The following is an 18,575-nucleotide window of genomic DNA, read 5'->3' as shown; positions in this document are numbered from 1 at the left end:
ATCAGACCTATGTATTTATTAACATTATACATTTTTTAAGGATTACTGTAATATACAAACAAAAAATATACCTAGGTTTAAAGAACCGACCTATTTCAACAATTTTTGATAAGGGGTGCGAGAACATATTTTGAGAACTAAAGGGGTGCAGGCTGCAGTAAAGGTTAAGAACCAGTGCTCTAGGGGATAAGAAGGTGCCAACCTAATATACTAAAGGAGTACTTGTGGCACCTTAGAGACTAACCAATTTATTTGAGCATAAGCTTTCGTGAGCTACAGCTCACTTCATCAGCTGCATACTGTGGAAAGTACAAAAGATCTTTTTATACACATAAACCATGAAAAATGGGTGTTTACCACTACAAAAGGTTTTCTCTCCCCCCACCCCACTCTCTCACTTCAATCTCTCTGGTCACACGATTACAGACATGAAAGTTGTGATATTACAACAGAAAAACTTCAAATCCAGACTCCAGCGAGAGACTGTTGAATTGGAATTCATTTGCAAATTGGATACAATTAACTTAGGCTTGAATAGAGACTGGGAGTGGCTAAGTCATTATGCAAGATAACCTATTTCCCCTTGTTTTTTCCTACCCTCCTCCCTCCCCCCCAGATGTTCTTGCTAAACCCTGGATTTGTGCGGGAAATGGCCCAACTTTATTATCATACACATTGTAAGGAAAGTGATCACTTTAGATAAGCTATTACCAGCAGGAGAGTGGGGTGGGGGAAGAGAAAACCTTTTGTAGTGGTAAACACCCATTTTTTCATGGTTTGTGTGTATAAAAAGATCTTCTGTACTTTCCACAGTATGCATCTGATGAAGTGAGCTGTAGCTCACGAAAGCTTATGCTCAAATAAATTGGTTAGTCTCTAAGGTGCCACAAGTACTCCTTTTCTTTTTGCGAATACAGACTAACATGACTGTTACTCTGAAACCTAATATACTAGTTAGATTTCCTTTCTCGGAGCTCTGTGCTGAGATCACTCCCTGCTCCCGCTGAGCTTCAGGGGGATATGGGAAAGGGCATTCCAAGCCCTGGCTTTCAGCAGAGATCACTCCACTGATCAGACCTGACCTCCAGAGGCCACAAAATTTTTACCAGGGATGGGGCTGGGTACATGGCACCTTCCCAGTCTCTCCAGAATTCCTTACGCTGGGATACTGGGGACAGTCTTGTGTTGCACCTCAAACGTCCCCATTCACACTGTCCCCAGCACAGGGAGCAGCTCTGGGCTGAGATGGATCCAGCCCAGGGTCCCTGGGCACAGCCTGGGAAAGAGGGCATGTAACAGCATCAGTGGCAGGAGATGGGGGAAGGAAAATACTCCTTTCTATTAAGTAAAGTCTATGGTGCCACAAGATAAAAATTGGATCCACTTGGGAAATGGGCAGAGGAGATCCCATTTGCGAAGTTGCACTGGGAAATCCACAGGATGCTGCATCTACTGTGACCAGAGAAGGAGGGGAGGATTGGGTTTGCAGTCCAATGGCCATTCAGTCTTTAGATACAACATGATCAGAAGGGGCTAGAAGGGAGGTGCCAATAACTTCGAGAATTTAGTCTGCAGAGCAAGTTACCTCAGGATTAAGTGCCATTCCCAGGGCAGGAAGTTTGAGCCCTCTTCCCCCTTCTTGGGGTAACTGGTCTTTGGGAATGCTCCACTCCCACTTGGGTTTCACTGATTTGGCAGGTGGAAATCTCCCACTCTGTATCCCAGCCTAGGACAGACATGGCAGCTTCTGGGCTGGGGTGTGTTCCTGTACATTGGGGCTGTACCAGGGGCTGGGTTTTTACAGGATTTCCTCATGGGCCTCTGAACACTTTCCCTTTTTTCAGTAACTTCCTGCGCTCTAGATGGGCCAAGAGTGTCCCCAGGAGCAGCTCAGAGGCAGATTAAGGTTTCCTGGGGCCCTGGGCCAGAGCAAGTGGGGACCCCTCCCCACCCCTTCCACCTGTGGCCCCGTCCACAGCCCCATCCCTTTTTACCCCTTCCCTGGGCCCTACCCATTTCACCCAGGGTCCCCCCCCACTCCACATCCCCCACTGGAGCCCCACAAACCCTTTTGCTCCTTTCTGCCCCCCCACCCTGTGGCCCCAAGACTGGAGAAGCTCTGTCCCCATGCCACAGCCCCGGGGCGCAGCAGGGAGTGAGAGCTTCCTCCAGTCCCAGGGCCACAGCAAGGGTTGGGGTGCTAGGGCTTCTCCCACCTCGCCTGTCCAGCGCTGCTGCTGGGGAGAGGGGTCAGGGTGCGGAGACTTCCCCCGCCCAACCTGCCTGGTGGCCAGGGCTCTCGGCTTCCGCTGCCCAGTGGTGGATTTTTTCCGAGGCCCCACAGCAGGTCCAACCCCCCCGGCCTGTGATGATTGGCTTATACACTGCAGTCTGCCCCAGTGTGCGGGGGCTCAATGCTGACTGGCAGTAGCCAAGGCGAGGTGGGGATAGTGGGTGGGGGTTCCCCTGGGAGGCCCAGAGACTGTTGGGGCACTGCCAGGGGGCAGCACCCCAGGGAAAGGGGCACCAGGGTCCGGAAGGGACACGGGGGCCAGCGGCAGCGAGACACCAGCTTGCAGAGGGTGCTCCGGAGGCTGGAAGAGCTAATTCCCTGAGATACCAGCAGGAGGCGCCACAGGGGTGAGTCTCGCACCATGACACACACCCATCCCTCATCAGGGGAAAAGCTCTGTACCTCAGACCCTGCCTGGGTAGTACAGAGGGAGTGGGGAGGCCTCACCTTTTAATGCTGCTGAGCAGTATGATTCACAATCCCTTTCTTGTGACTCTCCCTGCCTGGGAATAGGATTCGGGGAAATTAATGGGTGGGGTTGGGAATCTCTTCATTCTCTCACCCTCCCTGTAGTGGGGCTTGGCTGGCATTCCACACATTGTAGCAATAAAAGCAGGGGTGGCCCGGAGCCACATGCGGCTCTTCAGAAGTTAATATGCGGCTCCTTGTATAGGCACTGACTCTGGGGCTGGAGCTACAGGTGCCAACTTTCCAATGTGCTGGGGGGTGCTCACTGCTCAACCCCTGGCTCTGCCACAGGCCCTACCCCCATTCCACCTCTTCTCGCACCCTCCCCTGAGCCTGCTGTGCCCTCGCTCCTCCCCGCACCCAGAGCCTCCTGCACGCCACAAAACAGCTAATCAGGAGGTGCAGGGAGGGAGGGGGAGGTGCTGATCGGCGGGGCTGCTGGTGGGTGGGAGGCGCTGGGAGCAGGTTGGGGGAGCTGACGGGGGGGCTGCTGACATATTACTGTGGCTCTTTGGCAATGTACATTGGTAAATTCTGGCTCCTTCTCAGGCTCAGGTTGGCCACCCCCTAAAATAAAGACACTTGTTCATGCAGCAGCTATGTCCTTTGATATTCAGGTGACTAGAAAGCCGGCAATTGCTTCACATCCCTGCTTCTCTCTTGCCTTTTGCTGCTGACAGTGGATGCTGATGTATCTTACTGTTGTATTGGCCCTCAGTAAAGCCTGAGCAATGGTTACATGTCAGTGGAGAGGAGGCTCTGGGGGTCTTTGAATCCTTCCATTTGAGAAGCCGCATTGAAGTGTGTGAAGAATCCTCCCCAGGTGAGAGCTGGTTGTTGGTGCTGGACTGGTAGCCAGAGGGCAGCAGAGCTTTGGCCTGCAGCACTGATTCTTTCTAAGGAAGCAAAAGAAACAGATTCTCTACACTTTCCAGAGGAACAGCCGTGTTAGTCTGTATTCGCAAAAAGAAAAGGAGTACTTGTGGCACCTTAGAGACTAACCAATTTATTTGAGCATGAGCTTTCGTGAGCTACAGCTCACTTCATCAGATGTTTACCGTGGAAACTGCAGCAGACTTTATATACACACAGAGAATATGAAACAATACCTCCTCCCACCCCACTGTCCTGCTGGTAATAGCTTATCTAAAGTGATCAACAGGTGGGCCATTTCCAGCACAAATCCAGGTTTTCTCACCCTCCACCCCCCACACAAATTCACTCTCCTGCTGGTGCTAGCCCATCCAAAGTGACAACTCTTTACATAATCAAGTAGGGCTATTTCCTGCATAGATCAAGGTTTTCTCACATCCCCCCCACACCCCCATACACACACAAACTCACTCTCCTGCTGGTAATAGCTCATCTAAACTGACCACTCTCCTTAAACCAGAACATCTGGGGGGGGGGGGGTAGGAAAAAACAAGAAGAAACAGGCTACCTTGCATAATGACTTAGCCACTCCCAGTCTCTATTTAAGCCTAAATTAATAGTATCCAATTTGCAAATGAATTCCAATTCAGCAGTTTCTCGCTGGAGTCTGGATTTGAAGTTTTTTTGTTTTAAGATAGCGACCTTCATGTCTGTGATTGCGTGACCAGAGAGATTGAAGTGTTCTCCGACTGGTTTATGAATGTTATAATTCTTGACATCTGATTTGTGTCCATTTATTCTTTTACGTAGAGACTGTCCAGTTTGACCAATGTACATGGCAGAGGGGCATTGCTGGCACATGATGGCATATATCACATTGGTGGATGTGCAGGTGAACGAGCCTCTGATAGCGTGGCTGATGTTATAGGCCTGGGATGGTTGCCCCAATGTCTAGGTGAGTGATTGTTTGGCCCCAGTAATAAATCTACCTGGTCACAATAGCCCATTTCAATCCAGTGCTGTGATGCACACAGTTTGCCTGATGGAGATGGTATCCTGGGGTGGGCGGAGCCCGTGGAGGGGACATCCTATCCAACTGAAAGGCAAACTGATAAAAGGAAATACTTTTGCATACAATATAGAAGCAAGGTACCACTAAGAGGCTAGCTAAGAGCTTAGCAGGACTCAAAAAATGACTGGACGACATTTATCTAGGTGCTCCGAGCATCTACAGATACATTAGGGTAAAATCTACAGAAGAGATAAAGACAGGTTTCAGAGTAGCAGCTGTGTTAGTCTGTATCCACAAAAAGAAAAGGAGTACTTGTGGCACCTTAGAGACTAACAAATTTATCTGAGCATAAGCTTTCGTGAACTACAGCTCACTTCATCGGATGCATGCTCTCTCTCATGCTCCAGGACAAATAACAAAGCTGTAACTGCCTAAGGTTAGGAAGAAACGTCCCATATGGGCAGGTTATTCCTGAGGGCTATTCTGCACTGGCAACGCTTTAACGTGGCTTGTGTGGTCACGGCAGAGCGCTGGGAGAAACCACCTCCAGGAGGGGTGCAGCTCCCAGTGCTGGGGCATAGTCTACACTGGGGCTTTATAGCGCTGAAACGTGCTGTTCTCAGCGGGGTGTTTTTTTCACACCCCTGAGCGAGAAAGTTGTAGCACTGTAAATTGCCAGTGTAGACAAGCCCTTAATTACCTACGCTTGTTGAAAACGAGAAGACAGTTCAGAAAAGAACCACAAGATTTATTCAAAGGGATGGAAAAAATGCCCTTTAGTGAGAGACTGAAGGAGCTCAATCAAGAGGTAATTTGATAACAGTCTATTCAAACCTTCACAGGGAGAAAATCCTGGGTACTAAGGGTTCTTTAATCCAGCGGAGAAAGGCAGCCCAAGAGTCAGTGGCCTGAAGCTGAACGCAGCCAAATCAAATTAGAAATTAGGCTGTTTTTTGTTTTAAATCCGTGACGGTGATTAATCATGGGAACAAAATATGAAGGGAAGTGGTGGATTCTCCATCTCTTGAGGTATTCAGATCAAGACTGGAGGCCTTTCTAGAAGAGATGCTTTAGCCAACCACAAGTGACTGGGCTGAGTACAGGAGTAACTGGGTGAAATTCTCTAGCCTGGCTTATACAGGAGGACAAACTAGATGTTGTAATGGTCCCTTCTGACCTTGGAATCTACAGGCTCTCACACACCTCCTTCTGGAGTAACTGAACTGGATGTTCCCCAGGTCTGATCCAGCAGGGCAATTCCTATGATGGTTGAGAATAGCTGGGTATGATTTGCATACAGCTGATATACTGTTCATAGATCACAGAATTCTCTTCTCTCTCAGGAGTAGCTATTAAACTGGCATTTCCATGCTGCTGGTTAATTTGATAGCATTGCAATTATGCTTTGTTAACAAGATTAAATGACTAAGAGGTTTGATTAAGCCAGAATTCCAGGCCTGGGATGCATCTTTGCTGATAACGCTTTGTGTCACGAGACAATCCAAAATTAATGTTAACATGCTAAGCCAAGCATTTTATATGCGTCACAGGAGATAAGCTTATGTCAGCGCTGCAGCTAGACTTCCCTCTGGTAAACAGGCACCCCAGGCTGAAAATTGCTGCCCGAGGTCTTGGAATATAGAGACTCAAGGGAGCAGGTCTTCAACTGGTGTAAATCAGTTCAAATTGGCTTTAAGGGAGCTATGCTGATTCAGTCTGGAGTTTTGTTGATTTACACCTGTTGAAGAACTGGCCCAAGGTCCTCAGATGAGACATCAGGTCTCTGAATGTTTCCAGGCACAGGGACACATGATCTTGGGCCATGCTGGGGTTTTCAGCCATGGAACAGCTTCCTTTTAAACAATGCTCTATCTCAGGATATGGGGACTGATCTGAACTGCTGGGCAGCTTTCAGCATGGATGGCCCTACCGCCTCAGTCGTCCACTCACCTTCTAGCTGGTGGGTGTGACCAGTTTAAATGTAGTCACTTCTGGAAGTGGGAAGACACAAAGTGATTCGCAGGGCAGCACCAATGGCCAGCCCTGTGATATTAGTACCAAAAGCACCACCCCCTCCAGAACAGGAGGGAGGCCCATTCGTGAGATAGTGTGCGGGGGGGAGTTTGCACTGCCACTGCCTATGCAACAAAGGCCTTTGGTTTCCTGGGTTCTCAATCCAGGCCCTTTCACCCCCAGGGCATTTCCTTGAGAAGAACCCAAAAAGTTCTACAACTGCCCGGTCAAACCAAGCTCTCCAGAGCAGGAAGCTACAACTGATTTCCAACCAACTGGCTCTGCTGCTCAGGCCCATTGTGATTTTGTGTGTGAACTGTTATCATCTAATGATCCTAACCTGCCCAGGTTAGCAATGCCTCCATCTCTTCAGGGAGCTTGGCATGTTTAAAACTCTGCATGGAACTCTAACATGTCGAAGAGGGAATAATCCAGCATTGGCAGTTACTGGATTTATGAGTCTTTTTCATCTCTATTTTCTATGATCCTCTGAGGCATGATTTGGAAATGGCCCTGGTATTTGGCCTGGGAGCCATTTCTGATTCCTGATATTTTCCCTACATTTCCTGTCCCCTCTCTCTGATCTGCCATTTCTGGTTTCTTATCATTTTAATGAGAGTTCTGGAAATGGAATTGCTTGAGGTAATTCTGAGACCATTTACAATCATAGCTATCTTAACAAATCCCACTGCTTCACCTCCCTGGAAGCAGCTTCCTTCCTCTGTCCTCTACCTTTTCAACAGCATCCTGTTATCTCACTGGGTCTGATAGTACCATTAGCCAATGGGGAGCCAGCACAGGGCTGGGCAGTTCCTTAACAGCTGTTTATGCTCATTTGCACCACCACCTGCAGCTAAAGCTCTCTCTGGCCTTTGCATCTGGTGGACCAGAGCTGGAGAATCCACTGAAATGAACACACGGAAGATAATCATACTAGTAAGTGACATTTCAATAGCACTGTTCAACCCAAAGGCCCCCAGATCACCAAGGCTCAGAGTAAGAAGAGAATTCCGCCAGCCCCCACTTCCAAACACACGTCAGGAATACAGCAGAAAATAAGTCTGGTGGCATCATTAAGACTCAAAGGGCCTGTCTACACAGCAAAAAAAGAGCCGGGGTCAGCGAGTCTCAGGGCCCAGGTCAACTGATTTGGGCTTAATGGGGCTAAAAATAGCACCATAGACTTTTGGGCTCAGGCTGAAGCCTGGGCTCTGAGACCCAGCGAGGCAGGGAGGATCTTGGCATCCAGGCTCCAGTCTGAGCCCTGGCCCCTACACTGCTATTTTTAGACCCACAGTGCAAGCCTGAGTCATTGAGTCCAGGCTCAGATTCTGTCACAGGATTGTTGGGTTTTTGCTGTGTAGACGTACCGTGACAAGCCTTCTTCAAACACACATGATGCAGCTCCAGGGCCACAGAAATCCAGATCATAAGGATATTATTTATAAAGCCCCTGCCTGGGAGCTACACAAACAATTCAAAACATCCAGACCAAAGAGATGCAAACATCCGTTAACCCTTCACGACATATAATAACTCGCCACATAGCCAGATATAAACAGTGGTGTGGGAGAAGGATGGACAGTCTGGGACTTGAATATGTCTCAAACGCTTCATCATCTTTCCATTCATTGTGGCTCGGTGAAGATAAAAGTTTGTCTGCACGTCAGCCCCCATCACTGTAGGTTGGCTCCTCTTTGTTCTGATGACAATGTGGAATCTTGAGATACATGAATCTATGGACACCATAGGATCCTGTCACAATGAACATTATTTATAGGTATTCCACAGGCACCATCTCCTCCTCCTCCTCCAAACACAGAGCCCCGCAGCAGGCCACATTGGCAAGAGGCCAGGAGCTTGAGGGACACAATGGATTGGAACAGAATGGAGCCGACATCACCCCATCTAAATTCTTACGGAAGAGCAGGGACTATAACCCAGATTCTAATGTATTTAGGTGCCTGACTCTCACTGGGAGAGAGGCACCTAAAGATCTCTGAGGCTCTGTGGCTACTGGTCCCAGGCAATGGCTACCTGGATTGCTCAGATCAAATGGGAGGCTTGTATGCTGCCATCTGCAGTTTCAGCACAGATTATAAGAGATAAGAATGGCCACTGTGCTGGCCTCTAAAGGTGAGCCAGGGGAGTCTCACTAGACCCAAGGAGTTTGAAGACAATCACTAACGTGACATGGCCCTCCAGCTAAGCCTCAAATCCTACCGTTCCCAATGTCACCATTGCCTGGTGGGCCAGGATGAGCCTGGGGGAGAAAAAGGACACCAAAGAGAATGTAGGAGTAGTGGTATGTCAGCATTTAGCTTTTCATCATGATTGTCATCATTTACACCCAAAGCCCTTAGTCTGATTCCCCCCATAAATTCTCTTACCTCTCAGGCAAGTCCACCGTTTCATAGGGAAGCAGACCCCAGTCTATGCCCAACCATCTCCACACTCAGTACCTTTTTAACAAGGTAATCACCTCTCTCCTGCCTCTTTCTGGAGCTGATTTTTCCCCATGGCACACCATCAGCATTCCAGTTTTCTTGGGTGTTGTGTTGTCTTGGTTCCTTAGCTGTCTCTCTTTCTGCAATGAAGTGGACCGGGTTTATATATTCCCCAAGTCTCTCCCACTCCCAGAAGCCTCTGAGAGGATTGGTTAATTGTAGTTAACTGCTTGGGGTTTTTTACTCTCCTACCATGTGACAGTTCACTGTCTCACAGAAGGATAATAGAAGGCATGGTGGTAAGATATATAAGCTATTGAAACAGCGAGTTAGACCAGCAGTAAATCTGGGAGCTGTCCCATCTCCCCTAGTGTTTCACTATTACAAGGCCAGGTACTTGGAGGCAGATGGAGAGGTGAAACATGTAGCTTAAGGTTGCAACCCAGACCCACATGTGTGTATTTAGAGTGCAATCTGCAGTAAAAGGTATGTGTTCAGATCAAAGCCTAATCTGTGGCAGCATCAGCCAGGCCTTTGGGAGAGGCTGCCAGGTTCCTTTGTTGCTGAGTGTACTATCTCCAGAGTGAGCTGGGTTTGTGATGTAAAATGGCAGCTTGCTTCAAGAAATGAAAATGAAGGAAGATATTTTTACAAGGATCAAACATCCCAAAGACAGGATCAGGGCTAATTTGAACTGAAGGAGACATTGGAGTTGGAATAATGGGCCACAAAAACTTTGTTTCTTAATCATTGTCTTGACAGCCGTGCTTGCCGTGTATGGATAAATCAGGGAGATGCAGAGAGAACCAACCAAACTCCAGCTAATTAAACAGACAGCGGCTGAGTAGAACAGCTTGCAACAAGGTATCACCTTCAGCGGGTTCCTTGGCATTTCTAGCCAACAGAAAAACAGCAGCTCAGGTAGTTTCAGATACCATGGTGATGGGCATGGGATAGATAGATCTGTTTAACCCACATGCATATATTTTTTAGAACTCATTAACCCTTCATTTGCTGGATATAAAACACTGAGAAAAGCACACAGCTAACAGTAGTCATACCAGAATGAGTTCCCCTTTCCCTGACTCCTGTGTGTGACTGCACAAGTGCATAGAGACTAAGGGCCAGGTTCACCCATCCACTCCATCAGCTTTGTGCCACTCCAGATGTGCAGGCTGAGTCAGCCCTGTGGGTGTGTGAGACCTGGAATGGCCTTGTCAGATGCATGGTGAGAAAGCACGGGTTCAAACAAAGCTTCCTGTTTTGAGCTGGCTGAACAAACCTTCGGAGCTGGGGAAACAGGAAAAGGCAAACATTGTGGTGAAAAAGTAAACCACTTTTCGTTCTCACTTTGAACTGTTGGTAAAAGTGAGGAACAGCTTTTGTTCTTGCCCCACTCCAAGACTGGCAAAGTAACACCTGTTAGCTGGCTTCATGCCCATGAAGGCCCGTGCATGCCGCAGGGGAACAGCTGGTCGCTGCCTGGAGTGTGTACTGTAAAGACCTTACTAAATGCAGTGTATTTTATGTGTGGCTTGTTCCTCACAATGCACCATAGCTGTTTCCTCTAGCTCAGCCTCTTCCAAGTCAGCATGAGTGGCTCCTCGTTGTTATGCATTCCTGGGGTCTTTTAAAGGTAACTGTGCAATCTGCTAGTGTGGAGATGAAGCACTGTCGCTTAATCGGAGACCAATGCACATGCTGAGAAAGGAAATTGAAAAAGCTTCAAATCCAGCTCTCGAGACGCATTACTCAGCCGCTGCCGCTAGTCATCCTCCTTCATATTTCATTATTTTAATGACCACATAAACCCCTTTGGAATAGCAGCTTTGATAATGCACACATAATTGCCTTGGTGGAGCAGAGATCCTGAATTGTTTCAGCAGATGGGGAGACACAAAAGCAGAAGGGCTGGATCCTCTGTTAGGTTCTCAGGAAATTTAACACCAAACTCTTGGGGAGTAGCTGCTCTTGTTGTATGTGGCTGCAGAGACGGCAGGACATTCTCCAAGTTGAGAGGCAGGGTTCTGGCTTGCAGGGAGCTGAGGGCTGTCATCAGCACCGGGCAGTGGTTGCTGTTGTGTTAAAGTTCTGTAATGTTTAACTAAAAATGATCTGAGGGTTAAATACAAGCTCTCTGTGTGCTAAAAAGAACAACACGCCTGAGTGTCAGAAACTCTCCTGTAAAATGGGGGTGCTGATAATCACCCTCTACTGGGCATGCTCTCAAGATGAAGCTGTTCACGTCTGTAATGTATTTTCCTGGGGCTAAGTGCTCTTTCAGTGCTGAGCATTATTACCAACCTCATGTGTCACAGGTGGACAGAGAAGCCTGCACTCAGGGCTTTGCTGGGAAGGAGGACCCATCCTTATCCATTCTGTATTCGTTTCTCATTTCCTGGCATCCCAACTTTCCCTGTGATCTGCAGTGGGTTGGTTTAGTCTTTTTTTAATTATTATTATTTTGCAAACGTTTTTCAGATTCCTTTTTCACAGACCTGAGGCCATGCAGGAATCTGGCACCTTTGGGACCTTCTGGGCAGCACTAGATCCAAGCTGTCTCCCAGTTCTCCATCCTTCGGCTGCCTCCTGTTAATCTCTGATGCCATTAGCAGGTAAGAAGGCAAAGAAAATGAAAGGGCTGCAGCCACAGGTTGACCCTGTGACCCCATCCTACTTCCCCAGCTTGACTGATCTACAACAAGAGGGAAAAGGGCCAGTTTCCTGCAGCTGATCTGCTCTGCTCTGCTCTCTTTCTGTCTCACATCTCTTCCTTTCCTTTAGCAACATGCAAAAAGGGGAACAAGTCACTTTATTATCAAACCACAAGAAATGCATCAAAGGGACAGCAAAGATTTGGCTTCATGCCACAAAAGTAAGGGGATGCCGGGAGAGGCTGCACCCTACGGCCTAGCACTCTGATAGGGCTGGTTGAAAACTTTCTGTCAAAACTGTTTTTCAACAGGAAACTGGGTTTTCAACTCAGTGACATTTGCCATGAGAAGTGTCTGCTTTCCATGCGACTGCCACGATGCACCGCAAGGGTAGGCCATGGTGCATCATGGAAGATGTAGTCCGATCTATAGAGGCGAATGGGAGCAGGAGGCACCTGAACTACAACTCCCAGGAGGCACTGCAGCAGCATTTCAGAATGGAAATATTCTCAATTTTGATATTTTGATGAAGCTCAAAACTGTCCATGGAGAAAATCCCTATCGTCTAACCAGCTCTACTCATTGCTATCTAGACACTGTTGGAGGCTGACATATCCTTACTCAACACTCAACACCCAGGGGCGGCTCTACCGACTTTGCCGCTCCAAGCAGCCGCCGCCGAATTGCCGCCGCGCCCGGAAGAGCGGTGGAGCTGCCGCCCAAAAGCCGCAGCAGCGGGAAGAGCGGCAGAGCTGCCGCCGAATTGCCGTCGCGGGACACGGCCGGCCGCCCCATTCTGAATGCCGCCCCAAGCACCTGCTTGCAAGGCTGGTGCCTGGAGCCGGCCCTGTCAACACCAGACGCGTCTGGGGCAGTTATGGACTGAGCCTCTGCAAGCTTAATTCTGAGTTTCCCTGGCCTTGGGAGTTGATCTCTGACCCAGGGCAGTAGTGACATGACGTGTAGCCTGTTGCTTTCAGTGGATTTACATCAGTGAAGGTATTTTGCATGGAGAATTGGGCATGCTGTCTCCTAACGCTGGCTTCAGGGTTGTCATCACAGCTGCTAAGAGTTGTGGGGGTTTTTTTCTTCCATTGCTGGGATCTCAGCTTATGAGGCCCCCCCGAGCTATGAGGGAGCTGGTGCTATGTATAGGTAGGACTCTCCATTCCAACAGCTCACACCATCAACACTAGGATGCTGCCCTAGTCTACAGAATTTCCTAAGCCCTCTCAGGACCTGCCAGCACACACTGGAGAGAGCGTTCCTAGGACTTCAGCCCAATGTGCATATGACTTGCAGCCCACCTACCAATGGTTTGTCTGACATGTGGTTATATGTAATGATCAATATTTCTGACACTATCAATTATCAATTTGCTGGCAATGGAGGCAGTATTGGAATGTTTGCTATGGTCTACACAGGAATAAAATAACGTGCAAAAATCATTTAGCTCATTTTCTATACATGTGTACATTCAGCAAGACAGATGCAAAAGCAGCAGCTATTGTCTGCAGACAATAAGCTTTATGGTTTACTTCTAATGTATAGAACAAAGCCTGATAGATACCCATCTATGCGGAGGAGCAGAAATAACAATAGTAATAATAACAGAGATCAATATAGTACCTTTCTCCCTGGAGAGTCCCAGTGCATTTTACAGGCTGTCTATATACAAAGTGGCAATTCTTCAACCAAAAAACTTCAAAAACAGACTCCAACGAGAGACTGCTGAATTGGAATTAATTTGCAAACTGGATACAATTAATTTAGGCTTGAATAAAGACTGGGAATGGATGTGTTATTACACAAAGTAAAACTATTTCCCCATGTTTATTTCCCCCTCCTACTGTTCCTCACACGTTCTTGTCAACTGCTGGAAATGGCCCACCTTGATTATCACTACAAAAGGTTCCCTGTCCCCCCCACCCCCCCGCTCTCCTGCTGGTAATAGCTCACCTTTCCTGTTCACTCTTGTTACAGTCTGTATGGTAACACCCATTGTTTCATGTTCTCTGTGTATATAAAATCTCCCCACTATATTTTCCACTGTATGCATCCGATTAAGTGAGCTGTAGCTCACGAAAGCTTATGCTCTAATAAATTTGTTAGTCTCTAAAGTGCCACAAGTACTCCTTTTCTTTTAACTGCGATCTCTGTTCCTTTATTGGGTTCCTGCAGGTAGTTGGTTGGAAGATGCTCTGTTCTATGTTGTACTTGTGGCCCAAGAATTCTGAATGCAGCGGATCCTGCACAGAGACAGTACAATGCACAATGGCTTGCTGGGGGTCAATTCATGTCTTCTTTGCTCTAGTAAACTGCTGCTATTCATCTCCCACGCAAAGCTCGGCCAAGTCTCAGATGCACAGCATGACGCGTCACCTCAGTCTAGCACAGAACAGGTTCCAAGTCTCAAGCTAACAGCATACAGTGGCATTGCAGAGAGCCAAGAAACGTTTGAGTTATGTATTTCTAAGCTGAGATTCTTGGCTCTTTACCCCAATTAAATCTACGAAGATCTCCCCGGGATCTGTGTCATCCAGCTTTCCACAGAAGCTGGAACCACAGCACCCATCTGCTGCAGAAGATTTTGGGTTCTATAAAGCGATGAAGAACAATATGTTTGTGCCTTGCAAAGGGCACTGACGGCATCCAGCTAGCCAGGGACCGTTCATCCCACGCCCATTGTGCTCTTCCAAATCGAAAGCCCAGTGCTGCTGCCAGGGCAGAGTGGGAGTCTTGTGCTCTCTCCCTGCTCGGCTGCTTTTGTGGAGGTTATCACGTCACAGCCCATCTCACACCTTGCTCCCTCATCCTCTAGACAGGTTGGTGAAATAATCCATCATGTCCAAGTCTCATGTGCAAGGAATCTTTTCCCCACTGGGTTCATGTGGACGTGGTGCTGACCGAAAGCTCAGGATCTGGAGATCTCAGTGGCTGTGATCAGCCACGTCAACCAACTGGTGACCTGCTGCTACAATTGAGCAGCCACATGGATTTCTTACTGGGGAGGCAGCTGGCTTACCTCCTGAGAGTGTGGTTAGGCAACAAAGCCAGGGACCCAGGCTAGGGAGCGGCAACAGCTGAAGAAGGGGGAATTTAAAGCACTGCTGCACTATCCTCAGACCCTCCTCTTCTTCCCCCTGTACAGGAGTGTCCCCCCACCTATTCCCTTACCTCCAAAGCCAGCCAAAAGATGCTGAGGAGAAGACATTGTTCCTGCTAGGCTGAAAGAGGCTACATGACTTCACCCCTTGTCCCTATAATTACACCCTTGCCAGCAAGGTCTGGCCAGTGGTGTTTTCTCCCAATTCCTTCATTCAGTTTCCTTCCTTTGCTAGAAGCAGCTGGGATTTTATTATCTGATATTTACTGCAAGCCAAGCATAACAGCTCTTAACTTAGTCCTGAAGAGGTGGAAAGGCACAACAAAGAAAACCATCAGTGCCCTGTAACAACTGGATACAGAAATAGCACTTGAGAGTCGAATAAGCACAACATGATCTATTGCACCCGCCCTAACATGTGACAGGGCCCTCAGCCAGTGGGGCCAGTGGAGCTGGTCCATTTTGTCACTGGCTGTAGGGTTTTTTTGTTTGTATTTTTGGGGTTTTTTTGCAAGGAGCATTGATAAGGGAGCTCAGGCCAGGCATTTGTTGAAGGTAACTCTGGCTCAGTAGAGAGGGACGCCGAGCTCTATCTAAACACTTCACAAGCACTTATATTTTTAATATAGTAAAGTTAAAATGGCAAAGACTTGCACAGACACGTGTGTCCAGGACTGAATACAAATTAGTACATTCAATTAGTCCAGAGGTCTGCACTAGTTTCACAAGTGACCCTGACTCTCAGCCTTACCTTCCTTGTGTTCTTCTCTCCTCCTCCTTTTGTATCCTGCACTCAGACTGTCAGTGACTTGGGCAGGCAGAACGCATGTGCTTCGTAAAGTACCAGGCACATCTAGGGGGCTCTGCAAGTAACAAAAAATGACAATGATGATATCTACACAAGCACAGCAGGAGTCACACCACATGACAAGGGAGAAGACTCTTGGGGCCTAATCCTGGCTCTGCCACTAAATGCTGTGTCTTCTTGAACAAGTCAAGCATAGCTCTGTGCCTCAGCCCCACCCTATAAAAGGGGGAGAGGAGGCCATCACATGGGTGTGTGACGTTTGATGTGGCAACACCCTATATGCACAAGCACTGCGACCACACCCCTGAATGCAAACAACCACACACAAAACAAACCAATATGCACACGTACCAGCCACCTGTACGCACACACACTGAACACATACCTATCTGCACAGGGGCTGTACTGGACCACTCATCTATACACAACGCAAACCACTAAGCTCAGGCACCTTGGACCCTGCACACCCACACAGCTATGCATATATGACAGAAGCTATCTGCACTGGGATACAGGCAAATGCACATCTGACATATACACAGGGGCATCACGTATCTTAAACAAGCTGTCACACTGGGGCAAGTCACTTTTTGGAAACACAGAGGGGTTTTGTAGCAAAGACAGCATGGAAGAGCCCAGAGTCCTCCAGTCATCAGAGATTGTTTTCAATTCAGGATGTGTAGTTTCCTTCCGAATGTGGCCTCACACCTCCCCAAGTGCCAATCCTGTCTTGTCTACCTCTTTGTGCCGACATGTCACTGACAGTTATATAGGTTAATAACATGCCACGTGACTGCAAGAAACAGGAAACTGTGACGCTGTGTCAATGTTTAGCTTTTTCACATTATCCTTATTAAAGAGCTATCAGTGAGTCCCTTGGACAGTACATGCCTACTGTTCTTTATTTCCCTCCTGTACTGTATGCTCCCAGTTCACATGGGATAAGCATCCATTCATTATTTCTGGAGTTCATTGGTTGCAAACAACATGTCCCAAGATGCTATTCCCAAACACTGGATGTCAGAAAAAATTATATTAATTAAGGCTCCGTGAATTATTCATGACACTGGATTTAACCTGAATCGGGGAGAAATGAGCAAAAGTTTACTATACTACAGATGATAACATTATATTCCCAGAGAGACAAAGAGATGTGGCTTATACTTACTGGGAAAGATCAGAGACATGGTGTCAAGCAGAGAAATCCCAGTGTGATCAGAGCCTGGCTGTTGAGATATGAAATGCAAGCAGTCATCCATCACCCAAATATCTTCCTGCAGCGGGAGTTTCTGTGTCTTGCTTTTCTTAATCAGGCCTGGGCAGCTGGCTCTGTGATAATGAACATCTTCCGAGATGCACTACTGCTTTTTGTATTGTTTCTCGTCTCCAAAAGCTCACTGGATCAATGCACTACAGCTTGGTATTAAAGTAACTAATTATCAGCCTTAGGAACTATGACTAAAAAAATTCTTCACTGAAGTGTTTTTATTGGACACATCTACAGTGTATGGGGAAAACTGGGCATCTGCCCAGCGATGACGACAACACACACAATGCATCAGACTTACTGTAAAACCAGGGATGATTTCGGAGGCAGTAGACACTTCTTCAGTTGTTCCAAAGTCCAGGTCAGAAATATGGAAGGGATCTAACCAGGACGACACACCTGTTGCTTCTCTGTGACAGTGGTTTGGAAACTTATTGACTAAACATTTTTTTGCTGAAAAGTCCCACCGCATCAAAAGCAAAACATTGTGAAAACGTATCAATTACTATGCAAGTTTTGACAGGATAGTTTCTCAGGCCCAGGGTAGACTCTCGGGGAGGGGGAAGTGGAAGAGCTACAGAGAGAGAACAAAAACCTGGCTGTTCTGATCCAAAACCAGACGTTTCGACACTTTCATTTTGCAAAAACTTTTGAAAGTTCTTGTTTTGTTGCAATGTGGAATGAAAAAAGAAAAGTCAAAAAACCTCAAAAGTTGTCATGAAGTGGAATTGTCATTTTTCCAGACAGCTCTGTTCTCCACGCTTGAGTCCCTGTAAAAAGCCAGCCCTTAATCCCCATTGTGAAGCAAAGCCACTTTAGCTCCCTGCCTGACAACTGCCTCAAAATAAGGGCATAGTAGAAAAAGGGTAGCACAGAAACAGTGTAGTAGGCTCTATGCTCCACCTCCAACCCAACATAGGCGGCATGACTGGGATTGGGGGCAGGGACAGAGTGCAGCAGCGCTCCAGTGATCCCTCACTGCTGGGACACCCCTGTGGGTGCTGGGGGCAAATGAGGACAGACAGGATGGTTCTGTCACACAGAGCTGGGTCTAATTTCTGCTCCCTGTCTTTTCTTTATGTCAGCTCCAGTACTCTGTACACTACTCCTCTGCTGGTTAAAATTCAAAGCCTCATAAAATACAGCTGACAAATAACCAACCCATTTGTACAGCGGGGGAAGTTCTATATTTGACGTAGCATGTTCCAGATTTAGAAAGGAGCCCATCAGTGAGCTCCATTCAGCGTGAGGGACAAAAGCTGTTAAACAGCCTAGCTCCAAACTGTCTTGGTTCTGTAGCCCTCACCATACAGGGGAGCGAGTCAGAGAGACCTGAATGCTCAGAGCACTCATCTTCTTGGCCAGCTCATTCATTTCACAAATTGGTCTACAAATGCCAACCCAGTGACTCAACGGTCTATTATAGGGTCAACATGCTTTTCTCATTTACCCACACCATCCATTTCTTAGCAGGCATCTTTTGCAAAGGCTTCCTGTCAGAAACCCTCAAGCAATCCCACTTCACGGACAGGAAGCGGGTCAGAGTTCCAGAGCCAGACATTAGCCAAACCTACTCTGGGCTCACAACTGGCCGGGGCTGTACTTCTCCCTGTGGATCTGGCTGTGGAGTCTTG

At 47.6% G+C, this 18,575-nt stretch overlaps 1 long non-coding RNA gene across 2 annotated transcripts; it reads right to left on the bottom strand.

The window, feature by feature from the left end:
- Positions 1–2,079: 2,079 nt before the first annotated feature.
- LOC125622206 (uncharacterized) lies at positions 2,080–17,236 on the bottom strand. 2 transcript variants are annotated; one of them, XR_007352680.2, is made up of 3 exons: positions 16,843–17,236; positions 15,618–15,729; positions 2,080–3,657 (listed from the first exon to the last, which is right to left on the bottom strand). It is a non-coding gene; the product is annotated as an uncharacterized LOC125622206 (long non-coding RNA). The 2 variants fall into 2 exon arrangements; XR_012664634.1 differs by lacking the exon at positions 2,080–3,657 and adding an exon at positions 4,348–4,742.
- Positions 17,237–18,575: the final 1,339 nt, after the last annotated feature.

Source organism: Caretta caretta, chromosome 13, assembly GCF_965140235.1.
Source record: "Caretta caretta isolate rCarCar2 chromosome 13, rCarCar1.hap1, whole genome shotgun sequence".
In the NCBI taxonomy this organism is placed as follows: domain Eukaryota; kingdom Metazoa; phylum Chordata; order Testudines; family Cheloniidae; genus Caretta; species Caretta caretta.
The sequence above is the reverse complement of the archived record's forward strand: the minus strand, read 5'-3'. Positions and strand labels throughout refer to the sequence as shown.